General features: G+C 37.1%; 1 protein-coding gene across 2 annotated transcripts in view; it reads right to left on the reverse strand.

Annotated features, from left to right (window-relative positions):
• The window catches only part of LOC106877481 (heparan sulfate glucosamine 3-O-sulfotransferase 5), a 471,645-nt gene that overhangs the window by 378,612 nt on the left and 84,064 nt on the right, over positions 1-8,969 (reverse strand). Inside the window, exon 2 of one of the 2 annotated variants that reach the window (XM_052971095.1) lies at positions 7,290-7,334. The exons of the other annotated variant lie outside the window; for it this stretch is intronic. The gene's annotated coding sequence lies outside the window, so the exon portion shown is untranslated. The remainder of the gene's footprint in view (positions 1-7,289; positions 7,335-8,969) is intronic. 2 annotated transcript variants of the gene reach the window in all.

Here is an 8,969-nt window from a genome sequence, read left to right on the forward strand (position 1 = left end):
TATATATATATATACACACATGATCAAGCACATTTTATGCACACACACACACACACACACACACACACACACTTATACACACATTTTTCACACACATATACATATATAGTCTCTCTTCCTCACACACATGCACATACACACACATAATCACTTACACTCACATATATTCATAAGTACAGTCAACAATACAAAACACACACATGCATACACAAACATTCAGATTGCCACAAGTGGAATTCATCTTCTGAGAGAAATGGCTTTGATTCTGTTACCCAGGAGACTCTGCAGAAATGGGACGGTAAGAAGCAGGGGAGTATTTTCTGAAACTGAAACTAATAACATCAACTCTACGATTATCATTATCAGCATTGGCATCATCATCATCATAACCATCATCATCATCATCATCATTGTCGTCATCCCCACCCCACCATTACCATCATCATTACTGCTGTTGATACTGCTCTCACCACCACCACCACCACCACCACCACTGCTGTCATCATCATCAGCTCTGTGATAATGGTTTCAAATATTGGCACAAGGCCAGCAGTTTTGCGGGAGGGGTTAGGTCGAAACTCCTCCCCCACTGTTCAAATGGTACCCATTTTATCAACCCTGAAAGGGAGAAAGGGATGAAGGCACAAGACCTGAAATTTTGGAGGAGGTGGCGGTGGAGTGGGGTGGGAGGCTAGTCGATTACATTGACCCCTTTGCTCAACTCATACTTATTTCATCGACCCTGACAAAAAATGAAAGGCAAAGTCAACCTCGACAGAATTTGAACTCGATACGTAAAGACACAAAATACTGCTACACATTCAGTCTGGTGTGCTAACAATTCAGCCAGCTCACTACCTTAATAATAATAATAATAATAATAATAATAATAATAATGATAATAATAATAATAATAAGAAGAAGAAGAGTAATCCTTTCTACTATAGGCACAAGGCCTGAAATTGTGGGGAAGGGGACTAGTCAATTACATCAACCCTAGTGCATAACTGGTATTTAATTTATTGACCACCAGAAGGATGAAAGGCAAAGTCGACCTTGACAGAATTTGAACTCAAAACATCACAATGAGCGAAATACAGCTAAGCATTTTATCCAGCATGATAATGATTCTGCCAGATCGCCATGACTGGCTGGTAACGTATTTTTCTGCAATGTATGGATAATTTATCCTCTTCCCGCTATTTTATTAGTATTATCACACGTTTGAGAATAAATTATTTCTGTATCCATAATAATAATAATAATAATAATAATAATAATAATAATAAGCAACAGCGTGGCAACATCCTACATTCATACAGGTCCAGATGGAAGTACTAAATTGAGTGTGTATGTATATATATATATATATATATATATATATATGTATGTGTGTATAGACGTATATGTGAATATTTGTGCACATGCATGCACACACACATACACATGTATGTGTGTGTGTGCATGCATATATGGATCAAAAGCATAATTGACCAACATAAAACTGTGTGTGGTTTAGTCAGATAAAACCATGACACCTTTAAAGTTAGCCATGGATATACAGGTGACACATAAAAACATTTATCTCTCTTGACCAAAATCCGAGAATCCGAGTTGATTTTAATGGCGGAATTTAAATGACTGAATCGGTGCTAACGTTTATTGGAAGTAGAACTGAAAATGAAGTGAATAAAATGCTATGTGGTGCTTTGACAACAAAAACAACAGCCGCCGCTGCCATTTCATCTTCGTCATCGTTTCAACATCATCATTTAATGTCTGTTTTCCAAGACTTGCATGGATCAGGCAGAATTTATTGTGTTAGATTTCCTACGGCCAGACGCACCTTCCTGTCACCCGCTTTCACCATTTCCCAAGCAAGCTAATCTTGCTCCATGGCCAGACATGTTTTCACAGAAGATTGGAAATGAATGATGGTGCTTGTATGACATTAAACTCATCTACAATGATCACATGATATCAAGACAAAATGATATTCACACACACATTTCTCATGCACATGGGCACACACACAGACACACATATATGTGGTTCAAAATTCTACAAAAGCCAGAGACAGTTGAGGGAACAACAAGCAAAGCATATTAGTTTAACGCTCAAGAAAACATAGAAAAGTTTTTGATGCTTCAAGCCTATGCTCTTCTGCAGAAAGGAATGAGGAGACAAAAACAAATGTATATATATTATGTGTGTGTGTGTATATATATATATATATATATATATATGAAGCCTATAGGCAACCACTTACAGGCAAATAATGATATGCTATATAATCAAACCAAGTAAAACCAAATTTATTGAAAGAGGTACTTTTGAAAAATCACCTGATGAGACACATCTGCACTGATGGATGCACCATAACGAGTCAGGGGTCAATGCAAGATGGATTGAAACAATTGCTGTGATTAATAGAGAATCTTGAATATACCATTTTCTGTTCCTCTCATTTGTTTTAAACACACACACACACACACACACACACACACACACACACACACACACACACAGTCACATATATATTATACATACACTGACATATGTAATATATATATATATATATATATATATGTGTGTGTGTGTATATATGTATTTACACACACATGCGCTTGCACAGCACATGTATGCACACAGACATACACATACATATAGATAAAAAGATTGATAGAAAGCTAGGTAGTTAGACAGACAGGTAACACAAGAGAAGAAGGTAATAAACAGGTAAGTAAACAGAAAGCGTGATATACTTTCTAAAGTTAAAATAGAAGTTGAAATAAAAGTTGAAATAAAAGTACATAGCATTAGCAAGAATTTATTGGCATAATCATGGAATTGTATTCCTCATTTTGATGGTAATAATACCGTGGAAGTATGCGTTGCTTTGTGGAACATAGCATTTTGATTCCTTCTTTTAGAGATAATGGTAAAAGTGATAGTTAGGAATGGATGATGAGAAGTCAAAAGAGAAAACTATGAAGAAAGAGAATACGAAAGTGAAGAATTGTGCAATAGATATTGCAGAAGATAAGATAAGAAGAATTGAATGAGAGAAATTTTTAGGAGGAAGGGAAAGAATTTTAAAGAAAGAAATGAGAGTAAAATTTTGAAGAAAAATTGGTAAAAATATAAAGAGGGAAACTTTTGAAAAACAGAAGGTACTTGATTAGCATCTGTCTATCTATCCTTATTCTTCTATTGCCCACTATCTCTGTCTGTCTGTCCATCTCTCTGTCTATCTATCCATTTATCTATGTATCTATCTTTATCTCTCTCTGTCTTTGTCTGTCTCTCTATCTATCTATCTATCTCTATCTATTTCCCTCCTATCTTTAACTATCTCTCTCTCTCTCTCTGTATCTATCTATCTATCTATCTATCTATCTATCTATCTATCTCTGTCTCTCTATCTTTCTATCTATATCTATCTCCCTCCTGTCTATCTAGCCATTTGTCTATCTCTCTCTCTGTCTTTATCCATCTGTCTATGTGTGTGTGTCTCTCTCTCTCTCTCTATCTATCTATCAATTTATCTATCTACATATCTCTATCTATCTTCTTCCTAGCTTTATCAATCTATCTATCCATATCTATCTCCCTCCTATCTCTCTCTTTATCTATCTATCTAGCTATCTCTATCTATCTCCTTCCTATCTTTATCTTTCTATCTATCTATCTATCTATCTATCTATCTATCTATCTATCTATCTATCTATCTATCTATCTATCTATCTATCTATCTATCTATCTATCTCTACCTCTCTCTCTCTATCTATCTCTCTCTCTCTGTCTCTATCTATCTGTCTATCTCTATCTGTCTCCCTCCTAGTTTTATCTATCTGTCTACATGTATATATATATCCCACAAAAAATTCTTTGGACTGAAAATAATGAATAATAGATATAGGAAAAAAAATTGAAGATAAAACTGGATGGAGAATTAGACGAAGGAGAAATTTCGAGAAGAGATAAAGAGGAAGAACAAACGAAGAAAAAAATAACGTTGAAAGACCTTCACCACAACCACGACCAGCACCACCAAGAATATCAACACCAAAAAATAGTTGAAGATAAAAGTGTAATAACAAATAAGAAAAACATCAACAACATCGAAGAGTTGCTCCGAAGATAATAAAAATAATAATAAAATAAATAAAAAATAAACAAAATGAAACGAAAATAGTAAAAAGAGACAAACAGTTTTGGAACATTATTAAAATTTGTCCATAATGTCTAGCAGAATAGACTCTTCAAAAACAAATCACCATGTTTTTGGCATCTGTCCCAATCTTTCCTTTTCAATTAACTGGTTTTTACCATCCTCTAACAAATTACAGCTATTGAGCAGATAAAAGATCTTATTTATGTCTTAGAGCTTTCTCCAGTTTATTGTTGTACCTCTATGAAAAATATAGAGTCTTTTATTTTTTTGTAGCCTAATATTCTGTCTATATTATGGCTATCTGCTCGTTATAGGGTGATAGAGTGTTAGGTTGATTGCTGACTGTGTATAGCTGCTGTTAATATGGCAAACCCGCAGTGTGTAGTTACAGGAGAAATAAATTGATAAATCTACATTGTGCAGTTGTAGACAAGATAGTTCTGCAGTGTGTTGATGCAGACCAGAGAGGTGGATGGGCCTAGAAGAGTTCAGGCATGGTGTCAGTGGAATGTAAAAAGCTCATCCAAGCGTGGGGTGTAACCAGCCCACTTATGAGTACCCCTCATTCATTGGACAATGAACTTTGCTTGCGAAGACCTGTTGAGGCAAATGAAATCAAAATCAAAATCACTGACGAGGCCAATGACAGTACTACCTGATTGGCACTCGTGCCAGTGGAATGTTAAAAGCACATCCGAGCGTGATTGTTGCTAGGGTCGCAGCTTGGCTTCCATGCTGGTGGCGCATAAAAAGCACCATTTGAGCATGATCATTGCCAGTGTCGCCTTACTGGCACATATGCTGGTGGCACATGAAAAACAACATTTGAGTGTGGTCATTGCTAGTGCCGCCGGACTGGCTCCCATACAGGTAGTATGTAAAAAACACCTTGTGAGCATGGTCATTGCCAGAACCGCCTGACTGGCCCTCATGCTGGCGGCATGTAAAAGCACCCACTACACTTTCGGAGTGGTTGGCGTTAGGAAGGGCATCCAGCTGTAGAAACTTTGCTTGATCAGATTGGAGCCTGGTGAGGCCTCCTGGCTCGCCAGTTTCCAGTCAAACCATCCGACCCATGCCAGCATGGAAAGCGGGCGTTAAACAATGATGACGATGATGTAGGTTAGACTAGAGGTTCTCAGCCGGGGTCTATTTGACCCCTTAGGGGTCCACACAAGAATTTGTTGTTGAAATAAGTTGGGTATATTTCTACAATTTGCAATATTCCAATAATTTTTTTAATACAATTTCTTATAATATTTAATTATAAAAATATTATGGGATATTTTAAAACATTGGGTGGTTATAAGGGTCTGAGTAAAATAGGAACTGAAAGGGTCCATGAGGGAAAAAAAGGGTCAAGAATCACTGAACTAGACAAATCTATAACTTTATATCTTTTATTTTCTACTTGTTTCAGCCATAAGACTGTGACCATTCTGGGGCACCACCTTGAAGAATTATAGTAGAGCAAATTGACCCCCAGGTGTTATTTTTGCTTGTTTCTAAGGTCTTGTGCATGTACTATTGGTCTCTTTTACTGAACAGGGATGTAAACCCACCAACACCAGTTGTCAAGTGGTTGTAGGGAACACACACACACACTCTCTCTCTCTCTCTCTCTCTCTCTCTCTCTCTCTCTCTCTCTCTCTCTCTCTCTCTCTCTCTCAAAACAATTTAGAGTAGCTCGTTATATTTGACTTGAGTCAAATATTCTGGTATCATGTTTTGCTTCTTAGCATAACATGGACAGAATAGACCAATAAAGTATAATCCTATATATTAAATCTAATTAAATTCTAATTATTAATTCTAATATATTTTCTGTGTATTTTCAACTTCATTTCTTCTTTTCCTCTATTATGAAGTTATGAAATGTTATAAGCTCATTGAAATGACTGTAATGAAGGACTTCACATCACACTTGTTTGTTTTGTTTTCACTCATTATTTTTATTATACGTGGCTGTGTGGTAAGAAGTTTGCTTCCCAATCACATGATTTCTGGTTCAGTTCCACTGTGTGATACTTGGGGTAAGTGCCTTCCACAATTACCCCAGACCAACCAAAGCCTTGTAAGTGAATTTGTTAGGCAGAAAGAATTCTGTTATATATATATATATATATATATATATAAAAGTATATATGTGCACGTGTACGTGTATGTGTGTGTGTGTGTGTGTTTGTTTGTTCCCACCACCATTTGACAATTAGTGTTAGTATGTTTATGACCCCACAACTTAGCAGTTTAGCAAAAGAGACTGATAGAATAAGTACATGGCTGTAAAAGAAAAAAATAGGTACTGGGGTCAAGTCATTCAACTAAAAAAATCTTCAAGGTGGTACCCCAGCATGGCTACAGTCCTATGACTGAAACAAGAGAAAATGATAAGCTATACATTGACTTTGCATTTCTTTATTTCAACTGTTACATATGTTACATATGTTTCAGTAGTCAGCAACACGTGACATCACACAATAAATGTAACCAGCTGATGTTGAGCAAACACATTGCCAGACACTCATAGAGAAACTACAAGAGAAGGTAGGTTGGGAACCCAGTTGACATATCCACAGAGTAGACTGATGTTTGTAAGGGTAGGGATTAGGCATTGGGCATAGAACGAGGACTTGGGTTGCTTTTACTTGACCTTATGAGAGGGGAGGGATGAGTGGGGATATAGCATGTTGGCCAAACCATGAGATACAATAAATCACTAGGGGCAAACAGTGGGGTTTAAAGGGATTCACATTAGAGATGAAACTTGAATGGTTTAATTTTCACATGTTGAGTGCATCTAATCACATATCTATAATTTTTTCAAAGAAAATGTTGATAATGACTTCGAAGTTTTGGCACGCTTCCTTTGCTACATGTGGGTTCCTTTTGGCTTTTTATAGTCTTTATAAAGCTAAAAAGAACCCAAGTAGCTCAATCTAATGAAAGTGAGCAAGCAAAAACTTCAAAGTCACTGTCAATATTTTCTCAGTAAAAGCTATTTATGTATTTTCATTTGGTTATGTTTTATTAAGAAATAATGTTTTACAGATTTAAAGAAAGTGGGGTGGGTTACGAGGAATCAAACTGGACCCAGCACATTCCTGGTACTTACTTTGGAAGCTCAGGACTGTCATTAAAATAATATGGCTTCACTCACCTGCAAAAACAGAAGGAAAGAAAAACTGTTAGAAAGCCAGGAAAACAAGAAGAATATAAGAAAAAGAAAGAGAAAATAGAATGAAATGATGAAGCAAGTAATGGAAGGAAAGATAGATGATCGAACCAAATCCGACGACTGGCACCCATGCCAACCTCTCCTTCTTTGGACACTAAACTCTGCTTGTGAAGACCTGTTGGGGCAAGTGAAATCGAAATCAAAATCGTAATTGAACCGTATTCGATGACTGGCACCTGTGCCAGTGGAGCACTAACAGCACCATCTGAGCGTTATCATTGCCAGAGCAGCTGTTTGGCTTCCGTGCCAGTGGCACATAAATAGCGCCATTTGAGTGTGATTGTTACCAAACACAGACAGACACACACACACTTCGAAACGCCGGTGTTTTAATGGTGGCAGCTGATAAAGGAGATGTTTCTACGTGGCTTGCTTGTTTGTTGTACCTTGTTTATCATTTTGTCCATGTTCTTTTGCCACGTCATGTACCCAGTTATGTATCTATATGTACATGTAGATGAAGGTATGTACATACATGTACATATATATGCATATACTCATATATTGTTTATATATATATATATATATATATATATACATGTGTGTGTTTATGTGTGTCTGTCTGTGTTTGGTAACAATCACATTCAAATGGTGCTATATATATATATGACAGGCTTCTTTCAGTTTCCATCTACCAAATCCACTCACAAGGCTTTGGTCGGCCCGAGGCTATAGTAGAAGACACTTGCCCAAGGTGCCATGTAGTAGGACTGAACCAGGAACCATGTGGTTGGGAAGCAAGCTATTTATCACACAGCCATTCCTCAAACTTTTATAAGGAAAAGTTCGACAGTAACATCGAAGTTACAGCTTGTTTGCTTTCATTAGACTTGCGACAGTCTGATGAAGATAAGAAGTCAAACTTCAAAGTCACTATCAACATTCTCCAAGGAAAAGTTCGATAAACATGTACTCTACTAAAAGATCTTGAGTAATCCTTCAGTTTAATGCTAAACTGGTGCGTGTGTGTGTGTGTGGGGGGGAAGGGTCACTATACAAATGGTGATTTTGGTGGTGGTGGTCATGTTTGTAGTGGTGATGGTGATGATGGTGTTGCTGGTTGCTGTGACTGCAGTGGTAGTGGTGACTACTGTGGTGGTGGTGGTATTGGTGGTGATGGTGGCGGTGACTCAAATGTTGGCAGTGGGGATTGTAGTGGTCACGTTGGTAGTCATGGTGATGGTAGTGATAATAGTGTAGAAATGGTGATAATTAATGTAGCAGCAATTAGAAATGATGACAGTGATGACGATAGTGAGAGATAATTTGATGGCGGTGGTGGGGCTGGTTTGATGTTAAGTAAAATACTAACGATTGGTGATGATGATTCTGATGATGATGATGATGATAATGATGACAGTAGATGAAATTGTAATAATTTGTATTGGTGTTAGTCATAGTGTTGGTGGTGGTGGTGTTGTGGTCATGGAGATGGTGGTAGTTTAAATGAAGCGTGACATAAAAGGTAGTTTATGATGTATTCAACAACAATGGACCGTAAAGAAAAGTAATCGAAGCCGAGAATGTCATGAAACTGGAGATAGTGGGGGGGGGGAG

Source organism: Octopus bimaculoides, chromosome 10, assembly GCF_001194135.2.
Source record: "Octopus bimaculoides isolate UCB-OBI-ISO-001 chromosome 10, ASM119413v2, whole genome shotgun sequence".
In the NCBI taxonomy this organism is placed as follows: Eukaryota; Metazoa; Mollusca; class Cephalopoda; order Octopoda; family Octopodidae; genus Octopus; species Octopus bimaculoides.